General features: G+C 39.6%; 1 protein-coding gene and 1 long non-coding RNA gene across 8 annotated transcripts in view; one reads left to right on the top strand and one right to left on the bottom strand.

Moving 5' to 3' along the window:
• Positions 1-949, bottom strand: part of NR2F1 (nuclear receptor subfamily 2 group F member 1) — a 17,108-nt gene extending 16,159 nt beyond the window's left edge. The window contains exon 1 of one of the 2 annotated variants that reach the window (XM_073624508.1): positions 1-949. This exon is cut by the window's left edge and continues 1,151 nt beyond it. The gene's annotated coding sequence lies outside the window, so the exon portion shown is untranslated. The other variant, XM_073624509.1, reaches the window with a different exon arrangement.
• LOC141136492 (uncharacterized) overlaps positions 1-16,751 on the top strand; it is a 94,631-nt gene that overhangs the window by 1,101 nt on the left and 76,779 nt on the right. For 3 of the 6 annotated variants that reach the window (XR_012243672.1, XR_012243673.1, XR_012243671.1), the window contains exons 1-3: positions 2,316-3,274; positions 8,219-8,333; positions 13,497-13,561. This is a non-coding gene — a long non-coding RNA (uncharacterized lncRNA). Of the gene's footprint in view, positions 557-2,315; positions 3,275-8,218; positions 8,334-13,496; positions 13,562-16,751 lie in introns of those variants that run through there. The other 3 variants (XR_012243676.1, XR_012243674.1, XR_012243675.1) reach the window with 3 other exon arrangements.

The raw sequence follows: 16,751 nt of genomic DNA, 5'->3' as shown, positions 1-16,751 counted from the left end.
GAAGATTAGGAGATATCAGATCATCAAGGTGGAAGGTGGTGGACTGAGTCCTGGGAGAAGATCAGGAGAAATCAGATCATCAAGGTGGAAGGTGGTGGACTGAGTCCTGGGAGAAGATCAGGAGAAATCAGATCATCAAGGTGGAGGTTGGTGGACTGAGTCCTGGGAGAAGATCAGGAGAAATCAGATCATCAAGGTGGAAGGTGGTGGACTGAGTCCTGGGAGAAGATCAGGAGAAATCAGATCATCAAGGAGGAAGGTGGTGGACTGAGTCCTGGGAGAAGATCAGGAGAAATCAGATCATCAAGGTGGAAGGTGGTGGACTGAGTCCTGGGAGAAGATCAGGAGAAATCAGACCATCAAGGAGGACTGAGCTTCGGCTTTTATTGTCAAGTCCAAGTGTGCGGGGAGGACAGAAGTCAGCTCTGTGCGGTGGTGGTGATGATGGTTGCAGTCTGGAGGTGCGAAGAGGCGATCATCCCTCCTGGATGGGAAGAAGAAGGAGCCCAGTGCTGGCTGGAAGCGAAGATCTCTGGGTGGAATGGAAGTGGAAGAGGTAAGGGGGGGGGGGGGGGTAAAAAAAAAAAAAAAACTAAAAAAAAAAAAAAAAAAAAGGAGCACAGCACTCACACACTAATAGAATATGCAATAAAGAGAGAGAGAGAGAGAGAGAGAGAGAGATGGGGAGAGGGAGAGGATGGCGGGGATAGAAGGAGACACACACACACACAGAAATGAATGCGTTTAAACGGGAAGCCTAGCAGAGCAATGTTTCCGAAAGGGGGATCTGCGCGAATGTCTGTATATAGTGAACTTTGACACTACTATTGAAACTGACACGTTTCTATGGAGATCGCTGCCTTATATGGAAGCTCATGTCAAGGAGCCAAGCGAGGGGCTGCTGGCAACTGATAATCAAAGGCGACTGACTGGTCAGAGCCCTGAATCGGGGGGAGAAGAGATGGGAGGTGAAGGTTAGCCCCGCCCCTCCTCACCCCATTGGTCGGATGGAGGCTGCCTCTTTTTTTTCTCTCCTCTTCCTCCCTTTCTCTCTCTATTGCCTTGTTACCTATGGCTGGAAGGAGGGGGAGAGGGGGGAGGGAAGGATAGATGGGGGGTGACAACGCTCTGTGTTCATTCATAGCGCCCCCAGCCGCTGCTTATGGCTCCTCTATTGGGATCACTATTCTATCATAGGGGGACATTAGGAGGAAACTTCATTGGAAAACTTCAACATGAAATAAAAAGTGTTGTGAGTGAATGCAGAGCGCTGTGTAATCACCTAGTGAGGGGATAAAAGTTTCCCGCACCCCCCACTGTATAAAATGATCAGACCGCCCATATACAATGATCAGACCCCCCCTATATACAATGATCAGACCCCCCATATAGAATGATCAGCCCCCATATACAATGATCAACCCCCCCCCCATATACAATGATCACCCCCCATATACAATGATCAGACCCCCCCCATATACAATGATCACCCCCCATATACAATGATCAGACCCCCCCATATACAATGATCACCCCCCATATACAATGATCAGACCCCCCTATATACAATGATCAACCCCACCCCATATACAATGATCACCCCCCATATACAATGATCAGACCCCCCATATACAATGATCACCCCCCTTATACAATGATCAGACCCCCCCTATATACAATGATCACCCCCCATATACAATGATCAGACCCCCCCATATACAATGATCACTCCCCCATATACAATGATCAGACCCCCCCCATATACAATGATCAGACCCCCCCATATACAATGATCACCGCCCATATACAATGATCAGACCCCCCCATATACAATGATCAGACCCCCCCATATACAATGATCACCGCCCATATACAATGATCAGACCCCCCCATATACAATGATCAGACCCCCCCATATACAATGATCACCCCCCATTAACAATGATCACCCCCCCATATACAATGATCACCACCCATATACAATGATCACCCCCCCATATACAATGATCAGCCCCCCCATATACAATAATCACTCCCCCATATACATTGATCACCCCCCATATACAATGATCAGCCCCCCATATACAATGATCACCCCCCATATACAATGATCACCCCCCCCCATATACAATGATCAGCCCCCCATATACAATGATCACCCCCCATATACAATGATCACCCCCCCCCCCCATATACAATGATCAGCCCCCAATACACTGATCACCCCCCCATATACAATGATCACCCCCCATATACAATGATCACCCCCCCCCTATACAATGATCAGCCCCCCATATACAATGATCACTCCCCCATTTACATTGATCAACCCCCCATATACAATGATCAGCCCAGTGCTGCCTGCAGGGATCGGCGCTTTGTACAGTCCCAGGAAGAGGCGGAATCGCTGGATCGTGCTGCCACCTAGCGTCCAGTCAGCGCGGTGTATGCCAGCTCTCAGCATGGGCACCAGCACCATCCTCACACCTTACACAGCACAACAGATCAAACTTTCCCTCTCCTCCTCCTCCTCCTCCTCATACATGGAAGAGTCATCCTCATCCCCAGCTATAAGAGCACAGAGGACAAGTTCTGCACCCCCCCCCCCCTGTACAGGGTGATGGAGGGTGGGGGGAAGGGGCAGCCTGAATCCATTACTGACACTTTCCGATCATTTCCAACCGAATAGTTACCGGTTATTTCTTCCCAGAAATAATGAAGAGATTTCAATGGGTACACGGCCAGGCGCCCCTATTGTACGGCCATTGATAGGAAGCATGTTATTGACTATGCAACAGTGGGCTGCATTGCCGGCTCCCAATACTCCCCCCGTCTTCTGGCCACAGAAAAGGTGAAACCAATACGATTAAAGCACACACAAAGATAACTCCCTGCCCATCACTTACATTGTAGTCGGGGCTGTGAGGAGGCGCACTCACAGGAGGCTCAGCAGCTTCCACCCAGAGACTGCTATATACAGGGACTGCATACAGGGACTGCTATATACAGAGACTGCCATATACAGGGACTGCCATATACAGGGACTGCTATATACAGGGACTGCTATATACCGGGGACTGCATACAGGGACTGCCATATACAGGGACTGCACCACAGGCTGCTGGACCACGAGCCGGGACCATCCATCTAACCCGGGACCGCACTGCCACCAACAGCTGCTTCCTTCTCCCACTGCAGGACCGACCACCTACCGGGCTCCTTCTTCCTCCCATCCTCATCCGTCCATCCTGCCTGCTGCTGTCTCTCTGTGCAGGTACAATATACACCACATCTGCAACTACACTCCTCTCACTATATATATATATATGGGTGCACTTGATTTTTACTTTTACATTACTTGCTTGCAGAGTGCTACCCCCCCCCCCACACATCTTTGTAGAAAAAATAACATTGTGTTGTGTCTCTGTGCTCTGTGTACAATATACAAATTTGAATGTACACCTGATCATATCTATCTATCTATCTATCTATCTATCTATCTATCTATCTATCTATCTATCTATCTATTTATCTATCTATCTATATATCTATCTATCTATCTCTGTATTTAGGGGAGGGTGGTGGTTTATTGCATTTTGATTACTCACACTTTGCCTGTTTGCAGAGTGCAGGTCCCCCCCCCCCCCCACACACACACACTCACAGATCTTTGTAGAAGAAACAAATGTGGGTTGTGTCTCGCTGTGTATGCATGTGTACACATGGTGGTTTACTATATATATATATATATATATATATATATATATATATATATATATATATATATATATATATATATATATATATATATATTTTTTTTTTTTTTTTTTTTTTATTCTTTTCTTTACTTTTACCTTGTAAAATGCATGTGCACCCACACCCACACACACAGATCTTGGGAGAAAAGCAACTTCTGGGTTGTCTCTCAGTGTACGCAGGTACTTTGTAAGTAGTTTCAATTACACTCTATTTGCTTTTCTTGGGGGGATTGCATTTGTTTTTTTGCTTCTATTTGTTCTGTTCGATGAGGGAGACTGTATAGACAGTTACACACACACACACACACACACACACCCACTGAGTGACAATTTATGGCTATTAATACACACACATACACACTATAAACTATTTATAGATGCGTATAGAAATGTTTGTTTATATTATGTTTTATTGCACATATTACACAAGGGTATTACTATGTAGTTAACGTTTCATATTGTTTCGTTAAACAGTACAATTTCTATTTTCTACAGATTCTCCTGAACCTGATTGGATATTAGAAAGGAACAGCTAGGGGAAAAAAACTCTTTAGTAAGTCAGCACCCACCCCCTCTTCTCACCTCACTTTTTATACACACATGTACTATGGATATATACACACACATATGCATACATATGTTATATGTGCGTGTATGCATGCACACACACATATATAACAAACATACCAAATATAACCGATGTTCAATAATATAAGGCACACACACACGCACATATATATATATATATATATATATATATATATATATATATATATATATATATATATATATATTTGACCTTGATAATTTATTATTCCCCTCCATGCGTTGGGGCCCTAGGGCCTGACCAGGTATCCCAGTCCTAGCTAGATGAGCTGAATATCCATGCTTCAGTAATTAGTGCAAGGGACATAAATGACATTTACCAATGACCCCAACACTCACCTGCATTCTACTATTTGGCCACCGAATGTAAAGATCAATGCAGGGCACATTATCAGTGTGATAGTGTCAACAGATAAATGGAGGAGGCACATGCTCGAAGAGGGGACACATGCTGACTAGGGTGTTTTTCATTTTTACTCTTCCTTTTTTACCACTGTTTGTATAGTGGTGTTATGATGTTATAAGCTGCATGTATTGAGTGCTGTGTCATTCCATACATGTGTTCTTATATTACAATGAACCTTCACAAGGGCTGCTCACTGATTGTGTAATGCACTCCATACACACTGTTTACCCGAGGATGACATACCTAAATATAGGCAGAAAGTCAAACATTAATCCAGCCTTGCTGTGACCCCTGGCTTCAGTCTGTTCACTTTTACTGGCATGCATTGATTTTGAAATACACTGGAAATATTAATGCATATGCTTCCACGTGACCACTGTGTGAGAAACTTACAGCTGAGTGTGAAAGTTTACATTGTGATGTCACTTAGAAATGAAATCATGCACATTCATATTACTGTCAGCGTAGAACAAATTGTAAGCAGTAAACAGACTTTAAAAAAACAATCTGTCCTTGAAATATACCCTGCATCAATAAGTTATGAAGAGGCTACAGTTACACTGAAAAACTATATTGTTTATATCAGTTACACGTTTATAATGTCAATATTTGTTACAAGTTTTTATTGTTACAAGCACAGTTACAAGTAATTATTGCTACTATCAATTACACGTTTATAGTATTTATATCCATTTATATCAAGTTCAGGTTTATATTGTTTACTATAAGTTTATATCTGCAAGAGTCAGTGGCAGTTTTGTTTGGTTATGACCCAACCTGGAGTTATTAGTCTTACTTTGTAATATAAGATCACAACTATTGTGTTGAAAATAGAGACTTGGAACTACATAGCTGTAAAAGTTTTATAAAAAGATTCACTGATATCGTTATAATAAACATTGTATATGCCTACACAAGTTATGCTGATCTCTTTAGATTTTATATCCAGTGTGTAAAGGCAAGTTAAGTAAGTATATAATTTGCTTTTCTAAATATATAATACTGTACATGCATGAGTTGTATTACTATGGAATCATCTGTGAAATTCATACTTTTTAAATGCTGAACTCATAGCCTTGCTGACATTAATACTTTTAGACAAACAATATAAAATGGCTCATTCTGTATAATCCATAATTGAATATATTAGATATGCATTGACACAGCTACACTAAAAAAAAAAAAAAGTTAACAGACTTTATTTAAAAGGAATAAACCTTGATAAAACAAGTAGAATATACTATCATGGAAGGGGAGACACACTGACCCATGTACAGGAAGGGAGGAACACAGGCTCAGGATGGGCAATTTAAATACGATATATTGCAATAAAATTGAATTAGTTAAATATGACATCATTATTACGTGGTTTAGTCCCACCCTTCATTATGAAAGTAAAAATTCTCCTATTCTATTTTTTTAATCACAGGGTATATCTGTTCTTATGTATTGTCCCAATCAATATATATATATATATATATATATATATATATATATATATATAAAATATTCAGAAAGTCAGCATGAGTCTCAATAGTTGTATGCAATTCAAATATAATTTTAATAAAAATGTTCCCAGTTTTAAAGGCGTTCTCCCTCTTTTCTTCTTGATTCCTTATAACCAGGACTTCTTAATTTAAATTCTATATCTCAATTAACTGAAGCAAGAAATCGCTTGAATGCATCTAGAGTGATTTTCCTCTCTCTGGTTCCATACAATAAATATACCTCTGCATTGTTGCCTGCTAGTTTTCTCTCTCTGGGGGAGAAAAGTGTGTCTAATTTAGCAGAACTAGTGAGGTCCTAAACAGCTTGAAGTGTCCCAACAGGTCTGCACAAAAAAAGACTTGTGTGACCCGGCTCCAGCCCGGGGAGTGTGCTTGTTCTGTGTGTGAAAGTTGCAGGCTGCATTAACCCTTCAGCCGGGTCCTGGGAGTCTGAAATGGAGAGCTCTATTGTAAGAGCTCAGGCTATTCTAGGCTCAGGTTGGTGTGAAAGAGACGAGAAGGTCACTTGAAGTCTCCTTTTATCTACTCCCATTTTCTCTCTGGATCAGCAACTCTGAATAGACACCATCTAATCGCTCTTAATAGGGAAAAAAGTCTGCCTCTAAACTAAAATGCCCTATTCTTTATAGGGCGCAAATGCATCTACACTGGGGCTCAAAGCAATTTAAACATTCCTTATTGAACTTCATTAGACTTAAAAAGAAAAAAAAATCTATCTATCTATCTATCTATCTATCTATCTATCTATCTATCTATCTATCTATCTATCTATCTATCTATCTATATCTATCTATCCTTACAGTGTGCATTTATAATGTGTTACCCTTTAAAGTTTCTACAACTTTTATTTTGTTTTTTTCATTTTATGTATAATTTATGTTTATTAGATTTTATACAGTTAACAGCTTGAAGGATTTTTTTTTTAAAAAAGCAATCGTGTGTAAGGGAGAGAACTGTACAATATGTTATATTATAATATGGATAATTTATGTTTATTACGTTTTATACATATAATATAAAAAGGTATGGTATAAAGCAGGGGCTGCACATTGTGTTATACTTTATATTATTTTGTGTATACGTGTTTCAAGTTATACAGATAACAGCATAGAGGAAATAAAAAAAAAAAAAATTGCATAAGGGAGAAACCTGTAGAATATGTTACATATTTTATGTATTATCTATGTTTATTACGTTTTAAACAGATAACAGCATAGAGGAAAGCAAAAAGACATTGTATAAAGCAGAGAATTGTACATGTTATATTGTATATCATTTTATGCATAATTTATGTTTATTAAGTTAGATAACAGCATCCATGAAATAAAAAAGCCACACTATGTTATACTATGTATCATTTTATGTATTATCTAAGTTCTTCAAGTTTTATACAGATAACAGCATAGAGGAAATAAAAAAGACATTGTATAAAGGAGAAAATTGTACAATATGTATATCATTTTATGTATAATTTATGTTTATTAAGTTAAATAACAGCATACACGAAATAAACAAGCAATTGTAGGACCCTACACTATCTTATACTGTATATCATTTTATGAATTATTCAAGTTCTTCAAGTTTTATGCAGATAGCAGCATAGAGGAAATAAAAAAAAACATTATATAACAGAGAAAAACGCTGTTATATTGTACATTGTATTCATTGTACTCTATACATATGATGTTTTGACACACTTAACTAAAAAATACCAGGTCGAGCCCTATTTTTGATTCAGCATGTATTATATTTGTAGGACACTACATCTATTATTAAGTAAAAACACTTGATACCTTTAGTTTGTGTGCATTTCCTTGTATCAGGGCACAAATAGCGCAGACCTATACTGGAGTGATGTCAGGACTCTCACTCACCCTGACTGACCAGGCACAGAAGAAATGCTGATGGTGTTTTTCTCTCTCTCTCCCCCTTTTTTTTAGGTTCACAAGTTGATGTTAAAAGCTGACAAGCTGCCCCCAGAGCTCGGGCTACAGCCGCTATCAGGTCTGTCCTGGAAGGCAGTAAATTCCTTGAAGTGAATACTTTGTTACTAAGGTGACAATCCTCCTTCAGCCTTTTCCTAGAACCCTTAATTCAATATATATATATATATATTTTAATCCTATGGGATAGTTGTGCCGAGGAAACCTTGTTAAGGGATGGAAATAGTCTACCCTAACCCTGCCATCAAACTTATGCCTGCCCGAATTGAACTGCATTGTATTTTAATTTTAGCAGTTAAAAGAAAATAATGATGATTTCTGGATTATTTTTACACTACTGCTAATGATCTCACTATTTCTATTAGGATATTATTTTTTTGGAGGTTGTTAAATACATGTAGTTACTTTTTGTTTTTTATTTATTTATTTTTTATCTTTTTTTTTATTATTTTTTTTTACTTATTACTTTTGTAATAGTAATGTTACAGGCTGTTAAATTCTTAGACGTATTTTTACGAAATGAAATGACAGTATTTTTTTTTTAGACAACAAAAACCTCAAAAAATGGCATTTGGACTTGCCTTGGCCAATAAGGTTGTTTTTTTGTTTTTTTTAGCCGACATACCACAAGTGGGCAAGTGATGGTGCGATCAGCAGAGCACATCGCTCCTGTTCCCTGTGATAACCTGTTGTTTATGGAAATGGCCAAATTAGCCTCAAAGCAGCTAGTTGAGTGTAGTAGTTTAGCAAGACTAATTGGAGACAATGGAGATAAAATGACTTTTCCAATTAACTGCTGGTTGGAGTTTACTTAGAGGGACTGTCAGCCCAGGCGATGGGTAATTGCTTTATTGCTCACAAAACTATCATCCACTTAGAACATATGTGCTAATTATTCTGGCCGGCCTCAGGAATAGGCGCTACATATCTATTAATGTATATGGGTCCTTGCATGGGGAATCCAACACATCTATATGAAGAGGCATGGCAGCCTGAAAAGAGACTCACTGGGGCTCAGTGAATAGGAGAACATGCAGTAACCCATAACAACCCAACAAGAGTTCTGACTCTTCTGAAGTGAATAAAGCAATACGATTGGCTGTTTTGGGAAACAGGCAGTGGGATTGATTTACTAAAACTGGAGAGTGCAAAATCTGGTTCAGCTGTGCATGGTAGCCAATCATTCATAACTTTAGCTTTTTTAGTTAAGCTTTGACAAAAAAAGAAGCTGATTGGTTACTATGCAGAGCAGCACCATATTTTGCATTGTCCATTTTTAGTAAATCAACCCCACTACATCATAAAACATCTACACCTTTTTTTTTGTTATATATGCACTTAAAGGCACAATGAACATGCGATATGTATCCAGGGCACAATGGAGCACAGATTTAAGTGATGGAGTTGATTTACTAAGGGCAAATAGGCTGTTCGCCTTGCAAAGCTAGGTGGTGAAAATTCACTTTAGCAAAGAATACACAATAACCTTCAAGAGAAATAAATAAAACAGTATTTTATTTCCCATGGTTGGATGATGGAAGTCAGCACAGCTTCTCCACATTCACTAAGCTAAGGGAAAGTTCCTTGCAATGTGAACAGCTTATTTGCTACAGCTAAAGCAAATGAAATGAAAGGGAACGTTTGCCTATAGAAACCAATACTAATGATTATCTGCTGCCTGTGGCCATCAGTTCAACTGATGGCCACAGGCAGCAGATGCAACTTTTGTTTGTAAACTTTTTTTCCTTAATAAAAGTTTACAAAGTTTTTTCTTTCATTGTTACTTAGTGTAAATAAATACGTTTAACCCTCTCAGTATTCAGTGTACTTTTTAGGCTCTGATAACCAAGGTCTGTGTAGAGGACCATTTAGGGGTATTTGCCCATACACTGATGGGGTTAATCCTTGGATTGTATTCTGGGTGCAAAGCTTTGCGATCTGATGGCAGTTTCTGCCTCTCCTCACTATGAAGTCATCCTTTTTGTTAAATAAACACTCACATTCCAAGTAAAGTTGAGGGTTTGCAGAGAGGGGTGACGTCATACTAACACTTGTGTGTGCACAGGCTGTCATCTAATGGGTAGATCTCTTCACCCTGATCGCTGGAAGGAGTCTCCTGCCTGCCACATGGCAATGAGGACCAAGCTCCTTCACGCCCATGTGATTCCCAGACAGACAGGTGCATGCAGGGACAAGGACAGACTGCTCAGGTGTCCCCATCAGACAGGGGAGAGAAGGGAAGCATATTGCCACTTACTGGGATCGCCTTATTCTTCAGTTACACAAAATGCATCATTTACACCTGCTGTACTGGAGCTGAAATTATATGGTGTTCTATCCCCTTCAGAGCAGGTTTATAATATCTAGGGATACAGTTAACATGTTCTAGATATAATCACGGGTAGGGAATGCTGGGTTATGTAGTACCACAACATCTGGCTGATAATTACATAGTCCATCTAGTTCTACCAATAGAAAAACATGAATCAATCGACTGAAAACTTTCTATATACGGTATACCAATAAAATATATAACAATAATATTAGATTGTAAGCTCTTCTGAGCAGGGCCCTCTTAATCCTCTTGTATTTTATTGTATTATAACTGTATTGTCTCCCTTTTATATTGTAAATCGCTGCGTAAACTGTTGGTGCTATATAAATCCTGCATAATAATAATAATAATAATACCACTCACAGCTTATAAACCCTAAAGTGTAGATCCATCTTTGCTGTCAAATTTGAGAAACCCCCATTATTTTTTTAAATGTGTCTGCATTCATACAGTATACCTAAAAATAAATTAAAACAATAGATATTTCCTACCTCTTTAGTTGTTTCTTTAGAGCAGGATTATACACAGGACTGCAAACTATTCTGAATAATTTCAGAGAGACAAATTGGGGACATAGTCAGACTGGCCATAAATTATACCAATTTACAATTTTCCTTTAGATTTACCAAAACCATGGATTATGAGGTCAAACCTAAACACTTTCAGTTTGTATGCGGTCAGGCAGGCCCTTGCAGTTGAAGGTAAATCTAAATTGAATAAGAAAATTGTGTAATGTATGGCCAGCTTCAGTCTCCCCTCATTAACATACAATGCAGAATCCATGCCTTCAGGTCTTCAAAGCAGTATTAAATCCAAAAGCAAACATTTATTATATCGCAGCTTACCAATTCTTAGATGTGATGGCTGCATTTGTTTTCCTTTGTAGGCTTTCTTTCTTCTATTTTCTTCGGGTGATCCAGCCAGTAAGTCTGTTGTTTTTCAAAATAACAAGCTCTGTTCCAGATGTATCAGTTTGGAGGGTTGAGACAAACCATTGTTAACTGGAGTTTGACTTCAGTTTGCTAGTGTATTTAAATATGCTAAATGGCCCTTCAGACACACTCTCCCCCCTCCCCCCCTACACTGAGCTTATTCATCCAGAGTGGAGTCACTCTATGACAGGAGGGGATAGATTTACTTAAACTGGTACACACAGAACCAGGTGCAGCTGTGCATAGTAATTAATCTGATTCTAGGTTTTAGCCCTCGTTCACACTGAACGCGGGGTTTGAAATCGTGCAAGCTCAGCTGAACTCACACAATTTCAAACCCGCATTTCAGTGTGAGTTCGGGGGCGATTTGAAAGACATCTGAGCGGGTTCATGCACAGATGTCTATTGAAATTGCCCCCGAAGTCACCAAAAGTAGTGCAGGAACTACTTTTGGAAATCGGTGTGGTGCCGCAAAGTCGGCTTCGCACCGATTGGGACGGTGCTGTTGCTGGCAATAGGCTGCGATTTGGCATGCGATTTGACATGTCAAATGTGAATGGGGGCTGATTGTCAGAGCTTAATTGATCAAGCTAAAGTTAGAAGCTGATTGGTTACTATGCACAGCTGCAGCAGATTCTCTCTGCACCAGTTTTAGTAAATATCCCCTGAGGCGTGCTACTGGCCAGATCACCAGGTGGAAACAGAGGGAAAAAGACAAAAAATAAAACAAAAAAAACAAACGCAGCCTCCACATCTAATGATTGGTAAGCTGCACATTTATTACATTTTTGGTCTTGGGTTTAATATTACTTTAATCCTTTGCTGGGATTGATAGTATGCACATCTAGTTTACAACTGATAGAGAGATCTGCTAGCAGAGTACAGACAAGGTAATTGGGAACATGTAACAAAAAGTAGGTGTCATCTTGATTTGACTGCATACATGGAAATACACTTTAACCACTTGCGGACCAGCCACCGCAGTTTTCCTGCAGCAAGTTGGCTCAGCTGTGCGAAATCACGTTAATGTACGTGATCTCGCAAGGTCTGGGTAGCAGGCGTGCCAGGAGCTCTGTGAGTCCGACCGCGGGTCCCGCGGATTCGATGTCCGTGGGGATACCTGATGTAAACAAGCATTTCCTTGTTCTGCATAGTGACAGGACACTGATCACTGCTCCCTGTCATTGGGAGCGGTGATCAGTGTCGTGTCACACGTAGCCCATCCCCCCATAGTTAGAATCACTCCCTAGGACGCACTTAACCCCTACAGCGCCCCCTCCTGGTTAACTCCATCACTGCCAGTCACATTTACACAGTAATCAATGCATTTTTAATCGCACTGATCGCTGCATAAATGTGAATGGTCCCAAAATAGCGCCAAAAGTGTCTGATCTGTCCCAGTAATGTCGCAGTCACGATAAAAATCACTGATCGCCACCATTACTAGTAGAAAAAAAAATATTAATAAAAAGCCATAAAACTATCCCCTATTTTGTAGACGCTATAACTTTTGCGCAAGCCAATCAATAAATACTTATTGCAATTTTTTTTTACCAAAAATATGTAGAAGAATACTTATCGGCCTAAACTGAGGAAAAAAAATGTTTTTTTTAATATATTTTTTGGGGATATTTATTATAGCAAAAAGTAAAAAATATTGCTTTTTCTTTCAAAATTGTCACTATTTTTTTGTTTATAAGCGCAAAAAATAAAAACCGCAGAGGTGATCAAATACCACCAAAAGAAAGCTCTATTTGTGGGGAAAAGAGGACGTCAATTTTGTTTGGAAGTCACGTGGCACGACTGCGCAATTGTCAGTTAAAGCGACGCAGTGCCGAATCGCAAAGAGTGCTCTGGTCAGGAAGGGGGCAAATCCTACCGGGGCTGAAGTGGTTAAACTGATGCACAGGAACAAGCTGAACATTAGGGAATTGTTTCCAGAAATTAAAATACATATTGTCATTTTTATCTTTTTCATGTTTTGATTTTTTACTTTCTTTTAATACAGAGATCCGAAAATCCCGAATGACATTACAGACCACTGAAATGCTCTGATTACACAGTATGTACAAAGTATGTGGAATATTTTTAAGACGATCTTATTTGTATTACACCAAAATGGAATCCAAATGGTTGAAAATTATTTTGTGTTATTTTACTGTGCCTACATGTTTCTATGACTTATTAACCATGAATCATTTCCTATAATTGAACAAAGGACTGTACAATTTTTAAAGTAAACCTGACCTGCCTTAAAAATGTTTCTGAGGAAAGGATAGTGCTGTACTGCGGACTGGTATCCACATGTTTGTGTGTTAAGGTGGCCATATGTCATGGAGTGACCCAATCAATTTATTTTGTATTAAGTCAGACAGGCCCTTTGCACTGTATAGTGGTTGGTAGATCTGAAGAAGATTGTACAATCAGATTGCATAATATATGGTTAGCCTCCAAATGGATAACTGTCCCTGTGGAGCTCATAGGATTCTAGGTACACGCTGGGGTTGATTTACTAAAACTGGAGAGTGCAAAATCTGGTGCAGCTGTGCACTGTAGCCAATCATCTTCTAACATTAACTTGTTCAATTAGGCTTTGACAAAAAACTGGAAGCTGATTGGTTTATATGTACAGCTGCACCAGATTTTGCACTCTCCAGATTTAGTAAATCAAATTCACTGTCACTAAAATCTAAAAACTTCACAGTGACAAAACAAATTAAGGGCTGGTTCACACCACATACAGTCCAGTGCATTTTTTCCTGCTTCAAAAACGCATGGATAGTAGTAGTAGGTCATATGGTTTCCAGTGACATAGCTTAGTCAGTTCCAGGGTGTTCAAGTTCCAGATAAAAAGTAGAACATGCTGCATTTTTTTCTGCGCTGAACTGTACTGGAACATGGTAAAATGCATAAAAATGCACCAGAACGCACCTAAACACACCAAAAAGGCACATGTCCTTATTTAAGGTGAAGGGAAAAAAAGAGGGAATTAAATGCACTATAAAGCATCAAAAATGCATCAGAAATGCGTAAAAAACACTCATGCAGAAACGCATCTGAAATGCATCCAGACTGTGTTTCTATGTTGTGAACGTGTGAACCGGCCCTAAGTTTTAGCCTTGCCTCCTCCCTTCAATAAGGAAGGGGTGCTACCAAATGCCAAAGACTCTACTGAAATTTTAGAATTTGACAGATGAAAAGCTTAATTAAAGCATGGGAGGGGCTTTATGTTGACTTGAGCAGAAGTCAAGAAACCATGTGCAGTCTGGATCTAGAATTCAAGGGGCTCCGCATTGATCAATTTAAAGACTAAAACTGGCCATACACCTTAAGATTTGTCTTGTTCAGCCTCGTGGGTTAAATGAGAGAAATCACCCATCCACAATAAACAACTTTCGTTCATGGAAGAATCTGCAGTGCTGGAGATTGTATTCTCAGAGTACCCATATCTGATTGGATGCAGGCACCATTCATCCCCCCTCCTTCGACAAAATTTGATTGAAAAATTGACTATTGCCAAACTGGGTTGTGATGACAGTGCCACCTACAGACCATATTTCAGCCGATTAGCAGGAATTGGAAAAAAAATAATCGGTGTATGGCCAGCTTAACAAGAGTTCTTGCAGGCAGCACAAACTATGCGCACTTGAGCACTGTCTTTTTAATTGACGTCAGGTTTACGCTAAAGGAAGTCTGAAACACTTGAGACACTTGAGTCTACAGTACTGTAGAGTGTAGACTGGAAAGGTACAGAAATAGTTGTTATTGTAATTTGTGCTATTGAAGTGTGTTGGGAGGGCCCATTTAGATCTAGTATGTGTAGAGGTGTGTTTTTTGGAGAGTTAGGCAAGTTCATGTCATGCGTTACTGTGTGTTTCCTTTGTGCGTTGACATGCATTGTTGATGCGTGTTATTGTGCAGGTTCAATGTGTTTTTAATTTTTGGTTTTGGAGTGGATAGAGTTCAAAGCCATTGACCAAAGCTGGTTAATACCTGTTACCATATTACATGCATTTTGATGCATTGCCTATGACTTTTATCAACATCCCAACACATGAAAAATGCAGGGAAAAACAGACATGCCATAATTCTAAAAATGCACTGCACTACAGAGATGAGATGGAAACAGATACTATTTTTATTATGGAGAATTTGGACACATGCGTTTTAACGTGTTGCAATGAATGCATTAAAATGCAACGGTGGAAATGAACCCTTAAGGAAATTTGGGAGATGGAACATACAGCAGCTCACTAATTAAATAAAATAAAAGGTGCATTTCTGCACACCCTGTTAATGCCTAGATGTTTCAAAAAATAAATGCCTATCAAGTTTAACTGAAAAATAAACCAAAAAAAAAAAAGCTTTGCATTTTCAAGCCATAAAACAAAACAGCTGCAGTTGAACTATAGCAGGATTTCTCAACCAGGATTCCTCCAGAGGTTGCTAAGGGTTCCTTGAGCAATGAGCAATTTCTACCTCTCAGACATGGTCCCACTGACACCATTGATCTTTTTAGCTATCTGTAAGAGGGGGATTCTACCAAAGTCCACAAGTGTAAGGAGCATTCTTCCCACTGACCATCACACGAATGTATCCTGAGTTGAAGATAAAGTCATTTTTAGCAGGAGTTCCCTGAGACTGGAAAGTTATTTCAAGGGTTCCTCTGTGTTGAAAAGGCTGATCTATAAGAAGGGAACATGCCTTATCAAAAGGTCATTAAATAAATAAATAAAAAAACCCTGGTTTGGCTATAAACTTTTTATTTATAGAGAAATTACTGGTGCAGCCTTCAGTTACCAATTGTGTGGTGGCATCTGTGGGCCCACAAAGCCACTGAACTATTGCCACCACACTGCTCATGCTCACCTCGTTCAATGTAAGTAATCTGTGTCTACACACAGCTTAGTGTGAAGGAAATCCCTTGACAGGTTACGATGGCCGGGATTGGGTTGGGTGTGGGGCTAAGTTGGAGCAGGTCATATGTCCTGTGATGTTGCCTCAGCTTTTTCAAGCCATCTCCCCAGGCAGTGAATTGGAACTGTCAGTCAAGGATTTGATCTGCCCAAAGGTGTTGGTGGGAGGATCAGGTTCTTGACTGACAGCTCTACTCTGATTTGCACAGCCTTGGGGAAGGGGTTGGGGAAGCTGAGGTGACATCACAGGACACTTGACCCACTTCGGCATAGCCCAACCTCCAACCTGGCCCATGCTACAGGAGACAAGGAACTTCACTAAGGACACTTTAAAAAGGTATTTAGTA

The sequence above is a fragment of the Aquarana catesbeiana genome, linkage group LG01, assembly GCF_042186555.1.
Source record: "Aquarana catesbeiana isolate 2022-GZ linkage group LG01, ASM4218655v1, whole genome shotgun sequence".
NCBI classification, from domain to species: Eukaryota; Metazoa; Chordata; class Amphibia; order Anura; family Ranidae; genus Aquarana; species Aquarana catesbeiana.
This window is presented reverse-complemented; position numbering and strand designations above follow the sequence as displayed.